The following is a 13,080-nucleotide window of genomic DNA, read 5'->3' as shown; positions in this document are numbered from 1 at the left end:
TGCTCCATTCAATTGTTTGCCTAATGCATCAAATCAAGACGCATTTAATTCTTTACATTTGTAAAAGTAGACATGATTTTATGGATATTTATAGGCTACTTGTATATTTTGGAGCAACTAACCCAACTCCTACCTAAAAGTAGCTTACAGGTTACAGATATTTATTGCAAAAACTGACCAAAACAGTATAAAACTATTAACTCCCCAGTGGGCATTTGATGTCAATTTAACATCTTATTTCCTGACATCAAATCAACTTTGATTTATTATAAATTATATAAGTCTGAGATATAGGGATCAGGGAAAAAAACATGTCAGATTGATGCCTTTGTTGAGCCTCTTTACAACCACAAGGAAATAATTACAAAATATAATTAAATGATGCATTTCATACATAGTGGTCAAAATCTTGACTATTTGTTGATGTCAAATTGATGTCAAGGTGCCAGCTGGGTCATGTTGCATTCCAAGTCTTCTGAAGTCATACGATGTCTTCTTTTAAAGAACAGTTGATCTTAATGTTTTAATCGCTGAAATGATAATCCTGCCGCCCTGTGGACGAACTCATTCAAATGATACACACAATTCTTTCGCATGACGCGTTCAGTCCCAAGACACACGAGAGCCAATGACATTTTACAATCAATGCTGACGTAATGACGCAATTGGTCATGAGACATACGAGAGCCAATGGAATTTCACTATGAAATCTGACGTAACGTTTCTTCGGGCGGCAATTTTTTTTATTTGATGTGTGCATGATCATGGGCAGATGGAGACGCTGATCGCTTTTGGGCATTCCCTTCACACAAATACATCGTTTGTCCTCGGAACACTTGGAATATTTGTACTTTTTGAATAAATTTTGCATGCAGTCATATTTGTCTGTTATATCGTGTTTTAATACACAAATGTGTAGGTTTGGGGATGGGATGGAGTTGGGTTGCATGTTAAAAATATATATATTCTCCAACATGTCATAATGGTAACATCATAACCCAATATATCATTTTATTATGATGATATGTCCAATGCGCCTGTGTATGACGGCAATGGTTTCTCATTGAAATGAATAAAGCACCCTGCTCATCGAAAAATGACGCTAAAGGTGTACCCCATGCCTTAAAATGTGACGCGGAGGGGTCCTGACCAAGTGCCAATATGTGACAAGTTGGGAGCGAGACTGTGTTGCCTGTTTACGTCACACTGGAGACATTCTCTATAGTGTCCTCTAGAGGACACAGTGCAAGTTCCCATTCGAAAGGGAACGTCTCAGGGGTACACATGTAGCAATGGTTTCCTGAGAAGGGAACTATGATTACATGCATAACCTGAGACAGTTTGTAGTTATTGATAAACTTCTATTTTCCAAAAAATACATATATTAATTATATTATATTATATTATACACTGTAAAAAATAATACCCTATATCTACTCAATAAAATTGTGGCAACAGATTACAAGCAATGTTATTAATTAAATTCAACACACTTAAAAATTGAGTTAGAATTAATCAAATGAGCACATTAAAAATCAACTATTCAAAATGAGTAACTGCAAACATCACACAAAATAATTAAGTAAAATTTAAACAAAAATATTGGTTTCCTTGGACAAAAACCTGACTATGGTAATGAATACTACTTAATTGAATTGTTTTGATTTAACACAAAATTAAGTTGGTATTATTATTTTTAATGAGTGGATTAATTAAAATCATTTAATTAAATCTGATTGCAGGTATGAATAACAGACAGACATCAAAGATGAATTACAAACTCATTTTATTGCCAACAAGTCACAAATTTTGTATTCTCAGTGTGAACATTGACTATTCTTTACCATCACAACTGCAACTTCAAGGCCTGTGAGAACTTCCAAGCATTCGATAACGATTCCAGTGTCATTTGGACTGTCACTTTTAGCTCCTGTCCTGGTCACAATTACTGCCATCAAAAGCTGTTCAATTCCTGACTGTTCTTCATTTTCCTTCAATCATAAACAGCAGTGAGACTCATAACCTAAGAAATACTGATTAAAAGAGAAAATCTAAACTCTGTTTGTATCTTACAATACTGATCAAACAAGTTAAGTCTAGTCAACATTATTATGGTTAAGTAACCAACAATAATTTATTTAAATTCACACATTTGGTATATTGAAATTAAGTTTGCATACGTTGAATTCTTTGATGAGATCTCCTGTACGTTCCCCAAGGAATTCTGCCATGCAGCGGATGTCCACCTCTCGTCATATCAACAGGACAATGTTCATCCTAAAAGAAAGAAATTAATTAATGATATCTCCTCTAAGGGCCAGCATAGCAACACCCTGGATAAGCAATCAAAATCAACAGCACATTTTAGATAAGTTAAATATGTGAAAAATAATGCTTTTTCCTTTAAAATTTACTGAAGAAAACCAGATTAAAGGGTTAGTTCACGCAAAATAAAATTTCATGTACTCACCCACGTCATCCGAGACCCATTTTTTGATTAAATCTGATCCACACATAGACAGCAACGACAATGCACCTTTAAGGTCCAATAGGCCCTATATATTAAAAATGACATTCATATTACATCAAGTAGACAACTTGTACAATTTACAACAGCTTTTTCAAATATAAATTAAATAATAGTCCTTACCTTTGTCAGAAATGAGTCTGCATCGAGGAACTCCAGTGCATGTGTGCCTCGTGCTATGAGCTGCATTAAGCATGCGTTTTAACAGGAAATGCTTCTAAATTGAAAACAGCTCATTTGTATCATGTTGGATTAATTCAATATTCTCTCGAGTTGAAATTATTCAAAAATAATAGCTAAATCCTTAACAACCACATTTAGTAGATTTTATTCCAGTAATTTTTAAATAATTTCAATGCAAAAAACTGTCAAAAAAACAAGAAATTAATTTTGTTAAATAAAGTTTACATATTAAATTCAATGAAATCTACAAACCCACAGATTGACTTTTTACAGTGTATTATATTATATTATATTATTATATATTATATTATATTAAATCAGTGTTTTTTATGTCTTTTTTTTATTTTATTTATTTTACTTCCCTTACTATGAATCTTAAAAACGGCATTTGGTTAGAGTGCAGATGTTTTTTTTTTTGTTTTTGTTTTTTTTAAATACATATTTTGCTCTTGACACCTATGTCAGCTTGGAGCCCTCTGTTATTGCACTGATTTGGATGGTCGTTGTGGATCTAGAGAGTAAACAGGCCAGAGAAGTGTTAGTGAGTGCGATGTCCTTGAGTATATCAGAGCTACAGAGTCAGTGTTCTCACCCCTCCACCTCAACCCTTTCCCCTTAGCTAAAGCCTTTGATAGCAACAGACATAAGACCAAGTCTCCATGCGCTTCTTCTTCTTCTTACCTGTCACCTTACATCTCTGGTCGCTGAAATTCTCTTCTCTGATCTTCTGGTACTGTCAACAGAATGTGCAGTGTGTGAGAAAGAGAGGTATAAAGCAGTCAGATGGTGTGTACATGTCAAGGTAGGAAGAAAACCATAAGAGTATAAAAGAAGTGTGAATTAATACAGAGGTGACTGCAGGCCATCAGCTCTTCTCAGCCTAAACTGACAGATTTGTGCTTTATATATGCTGCACTATGAGTAAGATAAAGCGTGTGTACAATGTCAGACCATGCAAAATGATAACATTAAATAAGACATATAAACTTGGAAAAGAATATCTGCATTTGAAGGTGAGATGCACTTGGTATATTAAAGGAACACTCCACTTTTTTTGAAAATAGGCTCATTTTCCAAGTCCCTTACACTCTTAAAACAAATGTGTTAAAAACAACACAACTTGTGTTGTTTCCAACACATGTTCTGAGTGTGCTCAGGGACAACACATGTTGTGTTAAATACAACACAGAATGTGTGTTGTGAAAATATACACACAAATGTGTTACTTTAGTAAACACATTAATGTGTACTTTTTGTATACATCCAACACAACTGTGTGTTATAGATTTACTATTTATTTTTTACTCTAAAAGATTATTGAAAAAGCTAGATCAGAATACAATATGTACACTTTCATGAAATCACACTGAAGCATTGAATACTGATCATATAGTGTTTATTTAGCTTTTATAAAAAAAGTCAATACAAAAATAAGCATTTTAAAACATTAAAACATGATTAATACAAAACATTAATCAAACACTTCTTTAAATAACAACATACATCAAATATGATTAAAAAACTTAAAAATTGAAGTCAACGAAATCACCACATCACACCACACACACATAATTCATATTTACCTAAAGAGTTCATGTTCTTTCCTTAAAGGGCTACTTCACCGCTTTTTCATATTAAACAGTTATTTCCTTAACTAAGACGAGTTAATACACACCTCTCTCGTCTCAGTGCGTGCACTTAATCTCTCTGACGCGTGGTGACGATCTGATAGCATTTAGCTTAGCCCACTAAGCCCAGTTCATTCACTATGGTACCAAACGGAGATCAAGTTAGAAGCAACCAAACACCTCCACGTATTCCCTATTTAAATACAGTTACACGAATAGTTGAACGATCAAGTAGGTGACACAAAATAAGACGTGGCGCTTTTCTAAGCGGATTAAAAAGAACTATGTATGGTGGAATAGCACTTCTGAGAGAACTTCGACTCAGTGCAGTAAAAAGTCCCGGCTGAAAAATCCTCCCTCACATCTCCCTATATTGACAGAAATGAGAGTGAGTTTTTCAGCCGGGACTTTTTACTGCGCCAAGTCGAAGTTCTCTCAGAAGTGCTATTCCACCATACATTATAGTTCTCCTTTTTTATCCGCTTAGAAAAGCACAACGTTTTATTTTGCACTATTGGTGTAACTGTATTTAAATAGGGGAAACGTGGAGGTGTTTGGTACTTCTAACTTGATCTCTGTTTGGTACCATAGTGAATGAACTGGGCTTAGGGAGCTAAGCTAAATGCTATCAGATCGTCACCGCGCGTCAGAGAGATTAAGAGCACGTACTGAGACGAGAGAGGTATGTATCAACTCGTCTTAGTTAAGGAAATAACAGTTTAATATGAAAAAGCGGTGAAGTAACCCTTTAAATGTCAAATCAAGTTTTGTATTGACAAAAATATTTTCCAAGCACTTTTGACAGTTATACATCGTCTGTTTAAATTAGGCACAACGCTACAATTTGGCAATTAATTCTATAGCATTTGATCGTTTGCAAGTGGACTGGGACAAAGGCAGGTCACATACATTATAAACTGAAGACAGTTGGCATGGATATTGAAGATTACACAGCCAATAGAATTTGAAAAGTTTGTCTAGAGCACAAGTGAGGCTTTTTACATCAAGTGGAAGAGCAAAATAATAATTATTTGCCACAATTACATACCGTCTTAAAGGGTTAGTTCACCCAAAAATGAAAACGATGTCATTAACTCCTCACCCTAATGTCGTTCCACACCCGCAAGACCTTCGTTCATCTTTACACACAGTTTAAGATATTTTAGATTCAATCCGAGAGATTCTGTCTCTCCATTGAAAACATATGCACAGTATACTGTTCCTTTCCAGAAAGGGAAAAAAAAAACATCATCAAAGTAGTCCATGTGTGACATCTGTGGGTTAGTTAGAATTTTTGAAGCATCGAAAATAGATTTTGGTCCCAAAATAACAAAAGCTACGACTTTATTCAGCATTGTCATCTCTTCTGTGTTTGTTTTTAATCCGCGTTCGCGACTGCGCAGACTCCCTCAGACTATAAACGAAGCTTGTGCGCACCCAAAAACACATCAGCAGCGTCACTGCGAAGGGTTATAGTCGGTTGATTTAAAACAAACACGGAAAAGACGACAATGCTGATTACAGGGTATATGCAGGAATCCTGAAGTTAATTTCAATACCTTTTTAAGACTTTTTAAAGACCTTCTCAAAATATTTTAAGACCTCATCGCACTTCAAGTTCTAATCGGCAACAAACCTTTAATAAACAGTTGTAGTCGAATGTAGACTTAAAATCTCTATCGTAGGCCAATTTTGTATTGTTTATATTGCTTATCTGTTTTACAACGTATGGAGGGCGACACATTACCTAACTGCACATTTCGCAAAATACATGACGTCACCCGTAGACAGCGCTCGCCAGGGATGGAAATAAACTTTTTTCAAAGTCTACCACTCAATGTTTTTACCAGCCACTTTTTAGTTTTTAACAAATTAATACTACAAGCTCTACAATACTTAAACAGTTTATTTAATCTCAAGTCTCAATGAAATACTGACATTTTCACGATGATTTGTGGTCTTTTATGGCTTCCAGTTTTATGGTTTTTAGTCCCAAGAATGAAACTATTCGTTCTGGCATCTTTGAAGCGTGTTGACAACATACTGAGCAGAAGATTGTCAGTAGGGATGCACCGAAATCAAAATTCTTGGCCGAAACAAAAAAAGAAGAAACCAAAGCCGAAAACCAAAAAATAAAATTCAATTATAATAATGTACAGGCCTACTGGCCTGCAGAAAGGTACAGAAATTGAATAAAGTAATCAAATGTAAAATAACTGCATATTTAACTGTTTAAATTAAAGATTAATCCTTATTAAACTTACAAAAGCTATTGAATCAAGAGCATTGTTTAATGTCAAACTAAATATAAGGACATCACTCAGGCAGCAGTAAAGGCTACTGCCCCTTTAAGACCTGAGGCAGGGATATGCTCATCTTTCTCGACTGTGCATGCTATACAGTTCACTTAAGGCATATTCAGACTATGTCTGCTAGGATACTCATCAAGATGGACATGTTGACATACTTCTTGTGTGAGTTTGTCCGTTTAAGCACAAGACTTGAAAGAGAACTTAATATTTGCGCGCTGTGAGACGAGTGCGCGCTCTCGGGGGATGCGCAGCGTCAGATCTTCTCTCGGCGCGCGCGCGAGTCTCACAGCGCGGCTTCACGCAAATGATGACGGAGAAAACTACAGATTATATGCGCACATACGGCAGCACTCGCATCCATTGAACAAAGCTTACAAAGAGGTGAAACAGCTCGGTAGGTGAAGCGAGTTTACCCGCCACAACTCTAAATCAGCCGCATTTGGCTGGTGGCGGTGCTAATTTCCATCCCTGGTGCGCGCGCTCCGAGCCGATCTCAGACTGAGCATCCCGTTGTTTTTTAATACTTATGGGGATGAAAATAAATATATTCATAAATACTTTTTGGAGTCAAACTCTTTTGACAAAGCTTGAACAAAATACTTTCAAAATTTAAGACTTTATAAAGCCGTGATAAGACTTTTTAATACTTTATAAGGGTCTTAATTTTCCCAAAATTGATTTATCACCTTTTAAGACTTTTTAAGACCCCGCGGATACCCTGTGATTAGTAGTTTTCGTAGTGTTTGTTATTTTTGGACCAAAATTTATTTTGGATGCTTCAAGAGATTCTAACGAACCCACAGATGTCACACATGGACTACTTTGATGATGTTTTTATTACCTTTCTGGTCCTTCAGGAAAGGAACAGTATACCATGCATACGTGTTCAATGGAGATACAGAAAGCTCTCAGACTAAATATAAAATATCTTAAACCGTGCTCCGAAGATGAACGCAGGTCTTACGGGTCTGAAACGACATTAGAGTGAGTCATTAATGACAATTTTCATTTTTGGGTGAACAAACCCTTTAATGTCCTGCAGAGCCGATGGAAACCAGCTGCGGCTGAGTTGACATTGGCGATCCTTTTATGCCTTCTGTAAGCAGACACGTCACACTGGTACCAGCCTACAACAATGAAACAATGAAAAGCATCAGAAAATGTTTCATGCAATATTGAAACTTTATTAAAAGCTAACATAATGCATACTGGCACCAGTTCCAATAGAGTATGTGGATGATGATGATGAATGAGGATTAACAGTGTCTATTTGAAATGATTACTTTTAATTTATGAATTGAGTGTTACAATGTACATGTCATTGTCCCATTACCACATTTAGAAATGTGTGCACATGCCACAGAAATAAAATAAATCCTTACCATCCTGCTGATTATCAGCTTTCTCCAGTCTGTCTTCTTTCCCACCAGTCATCTTGGAAAATTCAATGTCCACATGCAGTGAATAAAACAGAAAAACAGAAACAATGAAATATTAATATTAACAAATTATAAAACAACCTTTGTGTAAAGTGCTCAGCAGCTTTGTTAAATAAGTATTAACTTACCAAGTGTAATTAACGTAATATGATGTGACTGGATCCTGGTCTTCCATTACCTAGTTAAAATATATAATAATAAAAACAACACCATATTATAATGCTGTAATCATATGAGTCATAATTTAAACCAACGAAAAAACGTAAAATGTTAAATGTTTTCATCCCGTAATCCATACAACTTTAAATAATTTAGTCAGTGACAAGCTGCTGGCACAAAGTGGCGCGTTTTTAAACTAACATTACACAACCAGACTTTAAAAAAATATAACATTACACAACACACGTCGCCACAACGTCGTTTAAACTAACGCATAGTATTTGGTAAAAGCCAAAAGGGACTATTACAAGTTTAAACTTAAGGAACCATGCATTAACCTTTAAGTCTTTTTAAAAAAAAAAAATAACGTAACCTATAACTTAAACACCTTTGCAAAACGTGAGAGCCCGCTGGCCTAACACACAAACATTCGGTGTGTGGGAACATGGAAACGGCATAATAACGGTTAAAACAAACAAATTATATTTCCTAGACAATTAACACAAATCTTTCTCATGTTATGTGGAGAAATATGTACTATTTTACGCGTTTAATTAAATTCACTCACCTGAGGGAGACTGACAAACTGACGGCTGGCCAGCTTCGAGTCTTTGTTGGAAACGGAAGCCACCGCGCACGCGCAGGCAGCGCAGCAATGTCATTCCGGCAGTCCTAGTTGTTTTCCCCATAGACCGTTAAAAAATCATAGACAGTAAAAGAAATGGACACAGCGACCCCATTGATGTCAACGGCGAAAGAATGAAGTCAACCTAGGGGCACTCACTTCCTGATGGCTGAGCGAACTGCGCAGGCTCAGACTGAGCTTGACGACGTAGATGTGACGTGAGCCTCCTGTCTGACAGCTGTGAGTCTTCTAGTAGATGTGGAAAGCGAAATCTGAATCACGTTGTTTAAATATTTTCTCCCGTTGCTTTTGGCTCACTATGGGCTTCTCCCCATTCTTCCCCCTTGACTTTATCAGACTAGTCTCCAGGACATGTCTCCACGTCCCCCCGACTGTCTCATAGACAGTAAAAGATTGCCTGCGAGCGTCTCCTCAGGTCTATACGGTAATTTCTCAACTGTGCGACAGGGTCGCGTTGGTTATGACCAGGGATGGGCAGTATTTCAAATACATGTATTTAAAATACGTATTTGAAATACAAAATACTATTTTGTATTTTGTATTTTGAAGCCTTTGGAAAAAATCGAATGTAATTTGTATTTAAATACATTTAAGATGAGTATTTTTGTATTTTCAAAATACTCAAAATACTTTGAGCCAGGCAACCTCTTTATCAGGAGCTGTTTTCATGCATCTACTAGTTCAGACCAGACACGCCCCTCCCCCCAACATTCATTCAGGTGAGCCGCAGCTGTACAACCCTAGCCTGACAAGCTAGGGAAATGGTGAGGAATGGTGAGGAAACTCACCATTAACAGCTCAATCTGAGGGGCGGATAAACGGCTGTCTGTCAAACTCCCTCTGCACGCGATAGGATAGCGCTTCACCAACCAGAGCAACGAAGGTGACGCAGAGCTCGCTGACTGATTAAACATTCGCCGTATCCGGTCGGCAAAACTCTGAACACATCTTCCCTTCTTAAGAATGACTTCAGTGTCGTTCTTTGTTCTTTTCTCAGAGAAAAGCTTAACTCAAGTCTTCCAGAGTCATGGCCAAAGCTGATTCGAAAGACTGCCGTTCGCCAGCGTCTGTGTTTACTAGAAGCACGCAAACCAGTGTTGCAAACTATTTTCCAAGGAAAGTAGCTAAAGCCTGCCCAAAAAAATCGCTAAATGTCGCTAGATGACGTCATGCGTTAATTAGCATATCAGTGACGTCATCACGCCGTCCTTGCGTTCAGTCTGCCTGACGTTTTTTCTCTCCTAATCCGTGCTCATTTACTATATTTTACAATAATATAATACAGCCGACTGTCCAATAAATGTTTTCATTTCCTATACATTTTTGTCATACAATATATGATATAGTGAATTACAAAAAAAATTATATGTGTAAAATCTGAATTGAGAAACTGAATGAACTAAAGCTCTGTACAGTGAGTAATATAAGTGATAAGCACAAGAGATGGAACTCATCATAACTAATTTATTCAAATATAAAACAAAAGAAGCAGATAACATTAAGTGAGAAATCGATGGCAACCTTGTGTGCTCATGTGTAGCTCGCTCATTCACGTCTGTCAGCTGCTGTCTGTAGGCGCGTGCAGCTCCCCTCAGCCATTCACTGAACAGGGCAGACGCAGAGAGGTGTGTGTGACGGCAGAGGGGAAAAAAGACCTCGCGCTCGCAGGACAGTACTGGCGACATTTGTAAACTAAAGTAGCTGAAGTTTGTCCAAAAAGTCACTAGATTTGTCGCTAGTCGCTTTTTTGAAAATAAGTCACTAGAGGGGTCTGAAAAGCCGCTAAAGATAGCGACAAAGTCGCCAAGTTGGCAACACTGACGCAAACGCAACTCTGCTTGTCATTATGTTAAGCCCCGCCCACCGACTCTATACACTATGTGATTGGCCCGACCAGAGTTTGGTTTTTACAGCTCAGAAGTGTATTGAGAGTTGCTAGACGGCACTCGTGGCAGATTAGATTTGCTCAGTAGCGCGGGAAGGGGGGTGCTGCAGCCCCCCTCGTTATAGCATCAGCCCCCCTGGTGGGGGGCTGTGGACTAAAATTTTATTGTATTTAAAACATGAAATGAAATAAAATAAATTAAAATAGACTGACATAACATACTGTGTTTTAATGGGATTAAAATAATGGGCCGTGGATAAGATATAAACTAATTAATAATTATTTTAATAATTCCTTAGGAAGTGCTTTCGTCACCATCATCACCTCGCTCACTCTTGTTTGGTCATGGTTAGCAATAAGCAGCAGAAACGTATATGTAGACTTTTTTTGAGTTACGTTACTACTAACACGGTTAAGAAAAGTAAAATTGGGAAATCTTCTAAAAAAAAAAAGTATGTAAACAACGACGCTGACCTTGACACCGAAACAAACTCTGTTCAGACATCCGCGAGGTTTGTGAGCTGGACGTTAACATGTAAGTTAGCCTACTCTGATAGCTCTACTCTACCAGTCTTCTGAAGTCGGGACACATGATATTTTACAAACGTGATTATGAATCATTATTTCTCCAAATATGCGCACATGATCGACTAAAAGCCCTGGCAGATGCTGGATATTGTATGTAGCCTATGAACACAAATAAAAAGAATGCTTTATGAGTGATGATTAACGTGTGTCTGTGTATGGTCCATTGGCGTCGGAACCATTGTGTGTCGTGAGGACAAGACTCACCCACTTTTAAAGACCAATGATATTGGACACTTTCACTTTTATCGTCACTAATTCAACACGTCTGTTTACCTACCCCTACCGAGAAAAACGTATTAGGTGTTTGACTCTTTTTTTCCACTTTTCTATTATTTTTTAAATTTTTATTGAAAATAAATGCCTTTCTGATCTGTGATGTGAAAAGGGAGTAGCGTGAGTTCTGCAAAAGGCAGGGCAAATAACTCAAACAAATAACAAATAGTATACTTGTATCTAACGTTACTCCAGCAAAAACAAATTCTGAGACCACCCACAGTTTTGCTTCCGACACCCATGGTATGATCGCGTTTTAACAAGTAACTAATTTTAAACAACAATAATCTGGGGCGGTGGGTCCGTCTGTGCTCTTTGACGGTAAAGGGGAATGTTGGAGTGGAAAAAGAAGTGAGGGCGAATGAGTTATTGACGTAATTTGTGTTATTATAACTGCCGCTAAAGGAAATTCAAATTCAAATTGAAAACGAAAGTTTCTAAGCAGTTGCACACATCTAAATGCTTTTTGGCATTCAGAATAGGCCCAGATAGATTACAGCCTAATATGGATACCTTCACTGAATTGCCAATTTCACATGTATTTGGTGTATTTTCAAAATACAAAATACTGTATTTGTATTTAAATACATTTTTCCACACAGTATTTTGTATTTGTATTTAAATACATTTTTCCACACAGTATTTTGTATTTGTATTTTAAATACATTTCCATGTATTTATGCCCATCTCTGGTTATGACGCAATCATTAGCCTATTTTTACAAAAACAGCTTCTGCGGGGCGATAGTGTAAGATACAAGGTAATGGAGCCTTTTATACATTGTCGTGTTTCTTTAGAAATAAACAATGGACAAATGGAGTCTTTAAACGTCTCAGATGTAAAGTTATTCACTGTCAAAGTGACTCAAAAATGAATGGGAGTCAATGGGATGCTAACAGCAGGTGATGGCTTGGTTAGCAATGGCAGCCCCTAGGGGTGGAATGCTTTCCGAGCGCTAGATTACCCCCTTGAAAAAAATATGGACGACTCGACATCATCCGTTTCCGCTTGTCATATTTGAAGCTTTCAGGCAGCCTTGCACGGCGCGGACATCTTGGGACCGAGTCTGCGCAGTAGCGATTTCGGGACCGGAGTTGCGCAGTAGAGCGCAGGAAGTAGAGCAGGAAGTACAGTCGCGATATCAAAAGCACGCCCACACTCTCGCAGATATAGAACAATTAATTATGTTGGTGTGAAATAAACAGTTATGGAAATGTAGAAATTAAAGCTAAAGCTCTAATCTGCTCCCAAAAATTTCAAAAAAAGTCCGTTAGTGCCTCAGTGACAACTTAACTCAGAGAAGCCGTCAGTCTCAGCTGTCAATCATGACGTCACACCCCCCGTTTTTATAGCATCAAATAACTAACTCAAACTAAACTTATTTTTAAAACGAACACCTGAAATGAAAACATCGTGATGATAACTGCCTTCAGTGACATA

At 37.3% G+C, this 13,080-nt stretch overlaps 1 long non-coding RNA gene across 1 annotated transcript; it reads right to left on the bottom strand.

Annotated features, from left to right (window-relative positions):
* Window positions 1-1,769: 1,769 nt before the first annotated feature.
* Window positions 1,770-2,979, bottom strand: LOC137092278 (uncharacterized). The gene is made up of 4 exons (XR_010908203.1): window positions 2,651-2,979; window positions 2,471-2,555; window positions 2,181-2,277; window positions 1,770-1,991 (listed from the first exon to the last, which is right to left on the bottom strand). It is a non-coding gene; the product is annotated as an uncharacterized lncRNA (long non-coding RNA).
* Between the last annotated feature and the right edge of the window lie 10,101 nt (window positions 2,980-13,080).

The sequence above is a fragment of the Pseudorasbora parva genome, chromosome 11 (assembly GCF_024679245.1).
Source record: "Pseudorasbora parva isolate DD20220531a chromosome 11, ASM2467924v1, whole genome shotgun sequence".
In the NCBI taxonomy this organism is placed as follows: Eukaryota; Metazoa; Chordata; class Actinopteri; order Cypriniformes; family Gobionidae; genus Pseudorasbora; species Pseudorasbora parva.
This window is presented reverse-complemented; position numbering and strand designations above follow the sequence as displayed.